The following is a 14,535-nucleotide window of genomic DNA, read 5'->3' as shown; positions in this document are numbered from 1 at the left end:
GCTGGACAGGGCTCTGAGCAACCTGATCTAGTTGGGGATGTCCCTGCTCACTGCAGGGGGGTTGGGCTGGATGGCCTCTAAAGGTCCCTTCTAGCCCAAACCATTCTGTGATTCTATTCTCTTCTATTCCTGGCTGTGGGGTTCACAGCTGTGTAATTTTCCACAGCCTCCATTGACTGGAGATGTTGCCATGAAAACTGAGAACTGGATAGATCCACCAGATGAGGTGCTATTGTTCTAGTAGATGTTGAATCAGTTGTCTTTGGAAATGCACGATGTTTAGGCTGGAACCTTTTAAAAAAGAAACTTAGGAACCTAGAGAGTTTAGATAATCAATATTGTCAAATTTTTACATTGTGTTTAGACTTGCTCAGCAAAGTGTTGAAAACTGCACTTTTCCTTCAAAGACTTTTTTTTCACGTGTGTTTAAAAACAGAACCCCCTTATTTCCGTATATAATGAGAGAAATAATAAAGAAAAGGTGTTGAAACTGTGGTAGATTTTTTTTCAAACTTCCTAATTTTACATGCTCTGAAATAAAAAAAAAAAAAACCTGCCAGCGACTCTAGGATTTGCAGGACTACAGATAAGTACTAATTTGCCTGGAGTTGTGCTGGTAGTTTTTGTTTCTCCTGTGAATGTGCTGTTACGATTTCTGGCCACGTTCTTCCTTGATCTTTTCAGAGGTTTGCTACAATATTCAAGCCAAACCTTTTCCCACTCTTTGAGACTCCTAAGGACTCTGAAGTGAAGACAGATGATTGTGAGTCAGCATTTATCTACCTCATACTTTCTTTTAAACAACCAGAGTTGGCATGATTATGTAGGCATTTTAGTATTCCTGTGTGAAAATGAACGTGGGAGAAAGGTTTCAGTTATCGTGGCTAATTGTTAGCTAACTACTTGAAAGTTGCATGACACGAAGTGGCTTCTGCTTTTATCATGGGGCTTTATTCTGAAGCTGAGTTTTCTTCTCATGTTTCTTTCCCTTGGAAACTTTTTGCAAGGCAGATAGGAAAACAAGACTTTTTGTGGTACAATAAAGGAATTCCCATAGAGACAGAGATGTGCTGATTGCACTTTATTTAAAAAGACCTCATTAGTTGGCCAGAGGTCTGCTTCTGGAAACTTGGTAGCCTCAGAAGGAAAAGGCAAATGCAATATAATCTGTGGAAAAAAAACTATTTGTTCACCACAATGTGGTAGATACGTTTCAGTTTATTGTATATCTGCACTGACAGAGAAAACAGTCGGAATGTTATGTGGTGTAAGATTCACTGAAAGCATTCTCTGCACCATTTTTTACTTTTCAACCATAACTGTGTGATACTTCTTCCGTTGGCTCGTTCCTGTCAATTTATTTGGTGCTCCAGATTGCCCCTTTTTGCCTGGTGATTAACTTGTCTCAGATTTTCTACTTCCACTGCATCTTTCCATCCGTACTGCAAGGCTAGTTTTTTCTGGGAGACTTTCCTCCTGTCGTAATTTTCCTCCTACATCCCACCAGTGCCAAGATACAGCCTGTTTCATGTTTTAATGTACACATCTATGACCATATTGATTCACGGACAGAGGCTTCTGTAATGGGGAGGATCACGTGCTCTGAGCCCAAACCCAGAACGAGTTGTCGCAACCTGGTGGAGCCTACGTGACGGCCCCAGACAGGACAGCCCTGACTGACTTTTTTCTTTTTTTCCTTTCAATTTACCCCTGTGCTGCATCCTCGCAGGTAGAAAAGCACAGACGTGATTTCACATTTCCCCTTTATCTTGCTGCCTTGAGCTTCTGCTCGACTCTTATCCTACCTCTCACTCCTAGGGAAGTGCACTCTCTATTAACTAGGGCTGTATAGTTTCTGGGTAAGGTGTGTCACAACCACATCATTTTAAATGGAGCACAGGAGAAGTGAAAGGACAAATGCATCTTTGCAGGAGTAAAGAAGTTACAGGCAGGTGAAGGAGGTTATAAATTCTCCCACTTCTGAAACAGTGAATAAGCAGGATATTTGGCAGTTACAAGAAATAAGATTCATCTATCCCTTTAAAACAAAAAAAAAATAAATTGGCAGTTAACTCCCCTACATATTGCCTACAGGAACAAATAGTGAAAAAGCTAAAGAGTTATCTTGACAGGGACACTCACAGTAGGGAAGAACTTGTGTGCCATATGTCCCCCTACCATCTGTGTACGCTCTCTTCTGGGTCGTGACATCTGGTTCTGCTTGATATCTGGCTCCGATTCCTGTATTTTTAGGGTAAACGGGACTTGATTCTCCTCAGAGACTGAAGAGAATAGAACACATGCCGACTTCTGCAAGAAAAGCCAAGTTTTTCATAAAAAAGAGTCTCCCCAGCCTAGATCTGAATGGCATAATACACGTATGTCTTTAAATGAGCCAAGGACGTGCCACCACCGTCTGCTGTCGCTTTTTAAAACCCACTAACTTTGGCGTGCTTGACATTTTTGGAGGGTTGGCCCACATAGTTGGTTGGGTACCTAATTTAGGAGAGCTAGCTTATTACTGAGGAAAGGGTCGCATCCAAGACAGCAAACAACTGAGGACGGGAAAAGATGAGGGGTGCCAGGGTGAGGGCTGGTGAGGGAGTAACAACATCTGCCATAGGAAGTGGTGTGGGGATCCCCAAATCCCGCAGCAGTGAGCCGCACCGGCGTTGTGCTGAGCAATGCCTCCACCTAGTGATGCTTGAGAGCCGGGCGGGACCGAAGCTCTCCCCTCTTAAAAAAAAGCCGCTCTGTTTACATAAGATCATAACAAAGTTCTGTTGCTAATAATATCAAGCCGCAACATTCAAAAAAAAAAAGAAAAAGCTGCAACGAGGGAGTCAAAAGAAGAATATATTCTGACAACTGCTGTTCTGAATCATGCCGTAATTAAGATTTTTAGTGCTTTCCCATCCTTTGTAGGAACTAGCAGGGATTTTAATGGAAAATGAGATTTTTGGCCTTTGAGTCTGTGCATCTGTTAATTTGGTGCCTCAGAATTAATTGGGAAATGGGGAGGCATTGTCCTCTGTAGAGCTGTGTTTATTTATCAGCCTCTAGCATATGTCAATTAGATCTGACTGCTTTATGTTGAGCAACACTTCCCATTGATTATTCCAAGAAAAATACTCTGAATGGAGACCACTTCTTCTGGGATCTGCGTTCCAGCAGATCAGCCGTGCGTGATGGCTGGAGGACCATTACCAACTGTGTGCTCCCCAGGCAACTGGGAGTCCCACAGCTCATGTGACACAGCGAACTATGGACAAGTTGTGCCTCATTTAACTGTCTAGCCCACTGATCTGGGAACAAATTGATCCAGTGGTCACATGGCGAGAAAATCTTGTGAGTCTGGGGTGCTGAAGTGTTTGTAGGACCCTGGTCTGCAGCTGCACAGTAGGCAAGATTCAGTGGTCCTGGAGTCCTTGAAGAAGAATTGCCTCAGGGCTTCCAACAGAGAGGAGCTGTTGGGTACATCATGAAGACCATCGGAAACTGAACATCACAACATTCCTCAGAGCAGGAAGCACTGGCCAGTTCTCCCTGGCTCTGAATATTTGGAACTCTAATGTCACAGGCAGTGCCTTTGCCACCTGAAATGATCAGTCCCCAGTCCTTTCTTGGATGATGTGCCCAGGTTTCAAGGGACCCTTCTCACTGCTGGTATATAGCCCTTTTTTTTTTCTTTTTTTTTTTTTTTTTTAAAAACCTACAGCCATATTATTTGTCAGTTGAAGAGAACTTGCAAAATGGCAGTGATTGGGTGATTTCAATGCCTATCTAGAACCTGTGCCATAATCTCTGCGAGGCAAAATTTTTTACTGGATTAATGCCTGTCTTCAAAATAATAATAATAATGATAATAATAGTAGAATTAAAAATGCAGCCATATCAAAAGATCCTGCCATGGCTCAGGCAAAACACAGATTCTGAGTTCCAGAACTAATGGTGAAGACGAAACTTTGCAGAAAGTGATTAAAACAATTAGCAGAGGAAGGCTGGGGCAGAGTGGTTCATATACTGTCATCAGTTCAAGGAGCTCTCAGTAGTAGCTGGATTTTGTAGCAAGCATTGAGATGGCAATTCTTAAAGTGTTATAGTAGTGCATGCTACACTACTGTGTATGACTTCTTCTTTGGCAGCTAAATATCATCTCAACTGAGTAAGAGACTAACTGGAAAAAAAAATCCTTGTAATGCTTTAGAAGTGTTTAGCCAATTTGACCTACACCTGGCAGTGTTACAGTCTATGTGACCTGGCCTGGGGGAGAAGGAAGGAGGTGAAGAGGAATAAAGCCAGCAGCACCCTACATAGTTACTGATTAAGATCCTGTGTAGCATTTTGAGCTACTTGTGGGACATGTGAAGCAGCACAGTGCTGTTTTATCTTTGTACGTACCTCTCTCTAACCGCAAATGTACTTACTATGGACATATTTCACTGCTCTTGGCTTTTCTCTTTGAAGATAAGTCCAATCAGCCTGATGATCATCTTTTGATTTCCTGAGCAAGGCCACCTCCCGTATCATCATGTTCCTCTCACAAGACCCGGTGTTGTGGAACTTCCCTTGCCTTAGATGCAGAGTAGATTTTTAGTTCCCCTAAAAGCTCCTGGTTTGTTGTCAGCAAAGTATTTTCAGGCAGCAAGTACAGAGCACTTTTGAGGGGTAGGAAAGCAGAAACTTTACAGACTGTGTAAGGATTCAGCTATGGAAGCAGTAATTTTTGACCTGCACTGAAAACCTGTACCTGTATTCCATAATGGAGTGCAGGACATACCCACCTGCAGGCGATCCTAAATGCCTCGAGGATGAAAACGAGGCTTTTGATGTGCAATGAAGTTTGGTTACAAATGCTGTGAGTCTGTGTGTTCCTCTGGCTAGGGCCTTGTAAGGGCTGGAGCGAGACTTGCTGGCTGCAATAAATCCAGCTGACCCATTCCTCATGCCAAGAGCTGTCTCACAGCCAAAGGACCCAGTTTTCTTATGAGGGCTGCTGGGAAAAAAGAGGAACAACAAATGCTGGGAAAGAGCACAAGGAATACTCTGAGGGTCAGGCCAGCAGCTGGCCAAGCCAGGCGTTTTGTCTTCAACAACAGCAAAAGGAGCTGCTGAAAATCTGACCAATGTCTCAACAGCAGCCCAGGCAGCTGCCCCAGGCCAGGGCAGACAGGTAGGTTTCTGCTACCTTCTCCCCTCTCTGCCCAGCCTCAGTGTGCTCCAGCTTTGGGTTACATTTCTGAGGGCTTAGGTGGGCATCCAAGCTGAAGCTACCCTGGCTCTGGTGCAGCACCTGCATGGGCAGCCTCCCAAGGGTGTCAGCTCCAGCTGCACCCCTTGTCACTGTCAGCACGGGCCAGCTTGGCTCCTGTGCCATGGCCTTGTCACTTCTGTGCTGTGCCCATCCTATAGGCTGCTCGTGCAGTGTCTTGGGTCTGATTCTGGGCCTGTCATCCTTAGCACTTCCCCGTGCACTCCCTCAAGGCCAAGGAATGGAGCCAACAGCAGGCAGCTCCCTAGAAAGAGCTCTTCCTGTAGACCAGAGATGCTCCCATGTGAAGTCTCTCTCCTCTTACTTGATCTGGCCTCACCAAGCTGCAGCACTGGTTGTACAGACACCTAGTGCTGGCAGGCTAATGGGTTCTGTCCCCAGTAACTAGGGTGTTTTATTCTTGCAAGTTTCAGAACACTGTGGTGGTTGAACAGAAGCGAGTGACATAGTCATATTAGCACTTCTGGAGATCTTGGGGTGCTCTGAGCTCTCAGTGTGCTTTGGTCTCCCATCTGCCTGATCATCTACAAATGTCAGCACGGAGCTGGGCACATTTACAGCTGCTGGGCCATGGCTAATTCAGACTACATGGATTTTTATCTCCAGCACTCAGCATGTGAAATCTGAGCTCCGCTGAAACCCTGGGATCAGGATAATGTTCTGGCATCTGAACCTGAAGTTACTTTAGCATTTTTGCTTCTTTTTCCCCTCTCTAGCAACAAACAAAAACCCATGTGAAACCTCCTGGGTTTTGTGTAGCCTGTTTGGCCTGTGTTGCCCCAGCATTTCATGGTATTTTGCCACTGCTTGTAGCAATAGGTGTCAGATGAAGCTGTGTATTTACAGTGAGATACTTTTATTGTGCTTACTCAGCAAATACTGAGACTTGGGCAGGCTGTTGACTTTCTCCCTTGAGAGTGAAAAAGAGGTTTTTGTGCTTCCTGGAAAATATGTTGCTATTGGTGGGAAAGAAAGTCCTGGGGGTGAAGTATCACAACCCAAACTGTTCTGTAAGACTGGAAAACCACACAGAGCGGAGCTTATTTCCATTCAGATATAATAATGCTGTGTTGGTCTGTTGTTATTGCATAACAGGATAAACCACATCCTCCCCCAGAAAAAACAATAGAGCTATCTCTCCCTATTAAAGTGACTTTGGACACTGGGAGGTATTAAAACCTGTCAACTTTTCTCTTGAAGAAAACAGTGTACCTCGTTGGTTCTTGGTTAGCAAACACTCATGCAACAGGAAGTTACCAGAGACATATCTGCAGGCACCATGCCAGTATGGCCATCCAGTGCAGCTGGATATTAGGAGAGTTGTGACACTTCTTTGCTATTTTTCTGGTACGGTCTGACAGGTGCTTCTTCCCTGCCCTCACTAGTTTGGACTGTCCTGCTCCTTCTGTCTGCCCATACCTGCTCCAAGGCTGCCCTTTCTATTGTGCCAGCACAGTTGCCTGTCCATGAAACCTGCCCAAGATCTAAACCAGCTGAACAACAACCATGCTTTTCTTGTTCCTTTTGGCCAGTTATTCCTTAGGCAGGTCTGTTCTCTGAACCATCTACCATCTAGGAAGACAAAACACTTTTTTCTGGCACAGGAGAGACAGGGAAGGCAAGGGTGGATGTTTAGGATGGCATGAGAAGCACTGCTCCTAAAGCACAGCCTTGGTAGGGTTAAGCAGCTGTTTGATGATGTGTGTTCTTGTGGCTATACCACTTCCAGCACTCAAGTATGGTCCTTCAGGGCCTTCTCTGTATATTGCAGTACTATGCCAAGAACACATTGAGATAATGCCTCTCTTCTCTGGCTACATGTTTGGGTTTTAAGGATTTTTTCTATGTATTGTGTCCGATGGACTTTCAGTTGCCCTGGCCAAAGGGTTGAGCAAAAAAGGTCGTATCCCACAGTAAGCAGCATGGTCTGAGACACCAGCTTCTAATGAGGGGTATTTTCTGGAACCAGCACAACTTTTCTCATGTTTCTATCCATTCCTTTATCAAGCTTCAGCACAATCTCAGTGCTGGCCATCCAGCATAATAAAGAGTAAGATATGATGAGTCTTCAGGAAACAGATAGCAGTCCTGTGTAACTCCTTGCCAGAGGTCACTGCAGAAGTAGGAACACGGGTTCCTGGAGAGACTGGACTTGGAAGAGAGATCCAGTGGGAGGTGAATAAACAGACAAAACATAACAGGCTCGGGAAATTCCTGGTGCTGACAGCAATTGGAGGCTAGGAGAGTACTGAAGTGGAGTTATGGTGTATGTTGGCTGTGATCTTACTCTTTACTTTCTTAATAATCCTTTCTATGGAATAAGTACTGAGCTAGTAGGTCTAAACCAGCACAGCTGTTGTCATGTTTCTACGACTTGAACTATAAAACCGTTACAAGCATGGAGCTATTGCATCAAAGTTTGCTACCGCCGCTGTTGACAAACATTCTTTCACCTTTTGTTTTCATGTCATTTATTGACGGTTTAATTCCATAAATGGCAAGTCTTGGAAGGAATCATCTTGTCTGAATTGTAGACTCTTAAAAATTCATCATTGTCTATTTCTTTTGTCTATCACTGCCTGTTTCTTCATGTCAATAGTTTGCCATCATCGCCTGTTACGTTGCCTCAACAGGTTCTACAGTTGCTTTTTATTCTTTTGAAAATTTGTCATTTTTCCATGATTTCAGTAACCCCATCTTGAACCAAATAGTTTATTCAAGATGTGAGATTTCCAGGGTTTGTCAGAGTAAATTTATTCTTTATCTTTTCAAGATTTAATGGACCATCTGAAGGGACCCTGTTGGTGAAAATCACCTGGAAACATTTTGCTAGAGCAGGTTCAACTTTGTTTGTCATCACTGTTTTGCCTTAGTCTTTGGAATATAAATACTTATTTTGTCTTGATGCAGATGAATCTTTTACTGCTTCCTATTGGACATTATGTTTTGACTGAAACTTCTGGGTGCTTCTTCCTTCTCATTAATTTACCCAGAATTTCAGTCATAAGAAATTAGCTCCTTCTTTCCAGACGTTGTTTGATTCAAATGACCAAACCAGAAGAAATAGGAGGTAGTAATAATCGAGTACAAATGAGCAGTGAGTTCAGTTGACTCTGGCATATATAAAGAATGGGAAAAAATGTTTCTGTAACCTCAAAGGCTTTTCTGTTGGCATGGTGCAGGGAGATTCATGGACTAGACATAAATGTAGTTATAAACATATATTTGGAACGGAACTTCTCCTAGAGTCAATATGAGCCTCTGAATAGTTATGACAAATACTACTTAAAATGTCCTTAAATTCTACCTCTCTAGCTAGGATGATAGGTGGAATTGTCCATAATAATGATGTGCGGAGGTTATTTAATGGTAAGATTTTCATTCTAGGCTTTCTGTTCTCCAGCTCAAAAGAGCAACAACAACAACAACAAAAGGAAAACAAAATTTAAAAAAAAATAATCAGAATTACTCATTTCCACTTTAGCTGGAACATAGGAAATATTTACTGGCAAATGGACTTTCCAACAGGGAGTTAGAGGTGAAGTTGGTAGAAAAAAATTGTTACAGGTGGGAAACTGGTGGGTTGGCTGATTGACTGAAAGGAAACATAACTGAAAAGTATGGCCACTGAAGTGTACAGTCTCAGGGTTTTTTTTGCACATAATCTCATTCCTCTTCATGCCAATCAGAAGAGGTTACAGTAACATTTGTTACAATAGTTAGTCATGAATTTGGAAGTTTCTTCTTCTGAAATCTGCAGACCAGAGATGTGTCCCTCCTTTCCTTATGCTGTTTCTTGAAAATGTACTTGAGGTGTGTTCTGTTGTGCTGGGTTGATATGCTAATCTTCTGTTGTGATGAATATGCTGGAAAACATGCCACAATCTTGTTCATTTTCTATTTATTTTTTCTAAGTGTATGTAGTTTCCATCTAGATCTAAAGTGTTCACAGAGAATTAACTTTTCTTTGATTTAGATTTTCTCATCAGACACATTCTTGTAATGTAGTTCAGTATTTTCTGAAACTTCTGGAGTTTCTGAAAACTCCAGAAAGAAAATGCAAACTGAATAGAATATTTTTAATAAGACTAATAACTGAAGGACTTTAGTATCTCCCATCTATTTTTCAGAGATGTAGCAGTTACTTTACAGATATGTTTCCTTCATTGGCTTATCAGCTACAGAGTTGCTGTTCTACTTATGACTACTTGAAAACTGTGTCTTTCCATCATTAAGCATATAAGTTCACAGAAAAAGAGTTCTTTTGGTAGTGATGTGCAGGGAGATTAAAGCAATTTTCTGGTTTTATTTTGTATGATACACTGCCATTTCTGCTGAGGTCTTAAAATTCAAACTTTGTGGCTACCCAAAGGTCAGATCTGACACCTGAGGTTTTGCTGGGGAAGAAAACCGACCTGACAGAAACTTTACACTGACTTTACAGTATTGATAAGCTTTGTGATAGCAGCAGGAGGAATGTCTGTGGAAAGAGCTCTCCACACAAGCACTCTCATTCAGAAAATTTCTGGTTGTCTGCACAAATTAGGATAAATCAATTTGCTTCTGTGATATCCTGCAGAGCTAGAAATATGGCTAACTATGGGCAATGCCCTTGCCCAAATTTAGACACACACCCCCCACAAAGGGAGAGGTGTGGTCTAATACACCTGTCTGGTTAGTGGCAGAAGGTGAGGACCTCTAAGACCTTCAAAAGGAACTCTCCCTAAATTGGCTACTCTTGACCCTTGCTGTTGACTGTAGAGAGAACTAATAGGAAATGCTTAGTTCCACCCCCAGTAATGATGTAAGATGGCTTTCTTCTGAGAAGAGATGCTAATTGAGCAGAAACAGCTCTGATGATAAAAAAAACCTGAATGTATGGTGCGCCCCCGCTCTGTTCTGCATTCTCATACTAGCCTTGTGGTTAGAGCAGTCATCAGGAAACTGGTGACCTCTCTTGCCATGAAGGTGAATGTGCTCCCTCAACTCCTCCCAGGACATTTTCTGCTTCTTCTGAGGTACCTGGGCCAATTTGTACCTGGTAGTGCAGTTTTGCTTGTTGAAAGCAAATGTGAAGGAGCTCAACCCACTTAAGAGGAGTTAGAGCCTCAGAATACAAATTTCTTATTAATGTTCACACTCCCAATGTAGCTAGAGTCCAATTCACTCTTGGCTGTTCTCTGTCTTCCCTATGATTTATAATCCCCAACATGTAGCATCTCAGTTTCAGTGGGCAGGGTGAAGCATTCTTCCCGTGACGTAGAAGTCTCTGGAGACCTTAGAAGTTGGGTCTTCTGGTTTCTGGATAAGTGTTCTGACTGAAAGCCTTGTCTGGGCATTGTGGATTGCTCTCAGTCTGAGTTGTAAATTATTTTTCATTGGAGAGAAATCCTTGCCCTTTCCAGAGGATGGGGTTCTGAGTGTGTAGAGTGCCTGTCTTAAGCATAGAAGAGACCTTGAATGAGTTCAGGCAGTGCTGGGCATCAGAGGTATGGGATTTTTGCCTGAGGTGTGGGTCAGTCCTGTTTTCTAAATCCCGATTCAGGCAATATTTAGCTAGGAATACATGACAGCTGGAGCCTGAATGATAAACAATTTGTGGCCATGTCTGTGTTGTCTGGACTTGAATGGCCTTTGGGAACAGAAAACTGACTGTATCCTCTATAATGCACAAACATAACCCTTTTTATCGGTAACGGAAATGCATACCAGGGAAGAAGTTTCCTGCTAGTCTGCTACTTCTTTAAGAAAATAGCAAATCTTATTACTGTCTGGATGTGCAGTGTCTGACCCAGTCACGTCCATGACACCCACCTGTCCTATCACATCCACAGCAGCGTGGGCACATCTGCACTGGGCCTGGCTGAGGCAATATGGAGCTGGCCAGGGAGCATCCTTGGCTCGGTGGCCGAGCCTATGATGTGTTACATAGTGTGCGCATATGTAATGACACCTGAGGATGTCAGACAGTTTGTTTAAGACATAAGAGCCTCAAGATCATTACTGAGCTAATAAGTGATCTGGAGACAGGCTGTAGCACTCGGTCAAGTGCAATCATCTGAATCAGCCATGCAGGGTGGGCCGGCACTTGCCTGGGAGTCCAGTACAGAGTGCATGCTCACTCCATGGAATCAAGGGTATGTGAGGGCTTACACACCATGATTTGTCAGTCTTTGCAGGACAGGTAATCACTGAACTCATGGGCATTTTTAATAACTGTTGATAGTTTTTATTATTTACTTGTACTTCTGTAATAGGGATGTTTACATACCCTCACAGAAACCAACATGTCCACATTAGGTAATAAAACCAAACATCCTTGAATTTTCGTTCTTTCAGGCCTACTTGTTGCTATTGATATTTTGTAAAGATAAAAGAGGTGGAATATGGTTTATCTTTGACACCAAGGGGTAATTTCCCCAGAAATGGAGAGGCCCAGAAATGCCCAAACCAGCTGGTTTTGTATGCATGGGTTTTTTTCCCAGATCCCTCACTTTAACACAAGTAGAGACTGCAGTTGACATGGTGGCCTTATCAAGCCGTGTACTGTGTCTACAGTCTAGACCTTACCTCTGTAGAACAATGTTAGCTTCATATTTCAGTGGAAATTTGAACACAGGATAGGTTTCATTTTCTGTTGCACTCACATATTGCTGAATCAAGAGTTTAAAAAAAACCCAAAACAAATGGTGAAGTGATAGTCAGTGAGGTAATGCCTATGATGGAAGAGCATGGCTCTAGAACTGTAGCTCATGAGCTGCTGACCAGGATGCTTATGGGCCCCAATATCTATCACAGGTGAGTGAACTCAGTGAGGTTTCAACAGAGCTCAGTGCTGCGTTACTTCAGTGGCTAGTAAGAAACACCAAAGAAGAGACTGTGCCAGAAAGTCTGTTTGCCAAAGGGGGTTCGACACTTCAATGAAACTGGGATTTGGAACAGGAAACAATCTCTTGACTTAAAATAATAGGTTTCTTTGCTTACAAATGCGAAAACTTGCCCCCTTAAATTTATTCTTAGTGCTCAAAATCCATCAGTATGATTATCTCCTCTCTGGAGGAACATTTTTCTGCATATCCATGTTTCCCTATATTTTAGAGCCACAAAGAATGAAAGTTTGTAATTGTGAGCTGCTTTTTTTTGTTTTTCCTTCCAGCAGGTTTTCTGCTCCAGAGCAAGGACGAAGGGGGGGAAAGGAATGAGCCTTTTCAAAAAGCAAAACTTGAGACCCTAGAGGAACAGATCTCCAAGCTCTGCAGGAATTCCTGGTTTCAGGGAAGGAGAATGGCTCTTTTGGCTCTTAGCATAATTATTAATCACAGTATTTGTGAGATGAAATAAAATCACTCACACACACAGAAAAAAAAGAATTTGAGCTCAGGTAAGAGTTACATTCACTTTTATGTTTCTTCTATTTCTCTAAGTAAGAAAATGTAAGAAAATAAGAACTGTCATACCAGCTTGCACAACACCCCACACCCCTAGGTCTTTACCTTGTTGCTACCCAAAAGCACAAGCCATCAAAAACAGGCAAAGGAAAGGATGATGAACCCTGCCAGTGTCAATCATGTGGGCCCTCAGTTTAAAGTAGCTTCTCCAACAGCATCTTAAATGGTGATCAATGTATCTCTCCTTCCTGAGTTCGAGTCATGCCTTTTGAACACATTTGCACCACTACTTTTGACAGCTTGAAGTGGCAAGTAGCTTCCTTTTTTATGTGAAAGCGTACTGCTTTAACCATGTGCCTGATAATTTCCCTATCTCTTTTCTTATGAGAGGTACTGAAAAACCATTCCCTATGTAATTTTTTCCTAGTACCAAATCTTTCGTTTTCTCAGCTGGAGAGTGCCGGTCAATTTGGTTTGTTTTTGTAGCAAAGGGCCTCTGTACCTCTGACATCCTTACTGCTCCTTTTAATAACTTTTATTGTTGTTATATACTTTTTGTCACTGATGACCAGAATTACATCCAGTGCTCAAGATAAGGATATGTTGCATCAGTATAACAACATTTCCTGTTTTGTTCTCTGTTCTGCTAATAACTCCCCACAAGCTGTTTGCCCTCTTGGCAGCTGCTGAACACAGGCTGTTTTCAGAGAAAATCCAAAATGATCCCAAGATGTCCTTCCCGGGTAGTGAAAGCTGATTGCTTTCTATGTGTTCGTAAGATTATTTCTTCAAGAATAGTGTTTTGTGTAGATAAATGTCTAACAATACCGAGCCAAATAAAGCTAGAGGTCACCTGGTCTCATGGGATTTCCTGTGAAAACTTATCTGCTGTCCAAAAGCAATCATTCTGCTACAGAACTGACTGACAGAGTGGCTTCTGCATTTCAGTTAGTTTCACAGGAGCTATGAAACTTCCAGTATTTGGGTCCTGTCCTAGACCCTTAGTCCTGGACTGGTGTGCCTGGGAGCCAGGGGTGGTTAGTATGGTTGTCAGGCTCTGGTGTGTGATGAGGCTGTGGCGTGGTGAGGAGAGGAGAGAGAGACGTACCTGCTCATGACATACAATGCAGATCACGCACTTCACTGCTAATGTGGGAGGTCTTGAGCAAGTTTGCTTCTGTAGGCTATTAACTGTAGAGCAAGAAGTCCAGGAACAGTTTGGCCTCTGGTCATGGGCCCTGAGAGCAAACAGACAGGAGTGTTGAAATCTGTAGCTCTTGAAGGCACTGAGGTCCTCAGAAGCTGCTAGGAGACCATGCAAGCTCTGCCACTGGCTGTAGAAATGAGGTGGAACAGAGATGTTTCTAATCAAACACTTTTGGGTAAAAAATCAGACAAGAACTGACCTCCATTTCTGGCTGAATCCATGCTGAGAACCTGTATTTCTACTGTAGACGTTAATTAGCTGTGGGTTAATCTCCTTACAGAGGCTCTGGGGGAGATTGTGCTGCAGTACCTCCAAGAGGTTCTGCCCAGAAATCATTGATAAACCAAAAGTCCAAAGAATAAATGGCTTTGAAAAATGTTTGCCTAATGTGAAGGGACTCCACCATTCAACACTGAATTCCTGTGTAGTAGTGGGTGGCCCATATTATACCATCTATGTCCTACAGGGAAAGCAGAAGAGGTATGGCTCTTCCTGTACCTTCCCAGCAATACCTGCCTTTTACAGGCATCTCTTAGGCCAAATCATTGTACACAAAGACCTCTCAAACCTGTGAAGTAGATCTGGTGAAGTCCTGTCTGGAATTGCTACAGGCCATAGTTACATACAGGTTGTTTTCCGTGTAGAATCCTATGGAAATGAGGAGTTTC

The sequence above is a fragment of the Phalacrocorax aristotelis genome, chromosome 1 (genome assembly GCF_949628215.1).
Source record: "Phalacrocorax aristotelis chromosome 1, bGulAri2.1, whole genome shotgun sequence".
NCBI classification, from domain to species: domain Eukaryota; kingdom Metazoa; phylum Chordata; class Aves; order Suliformes; family Phalacrocoracidae; genus Phalacrocorax; species Phalacrocorax aristotelis.
Note: the sequence above shows the minus strand (reverse complement) of the source record.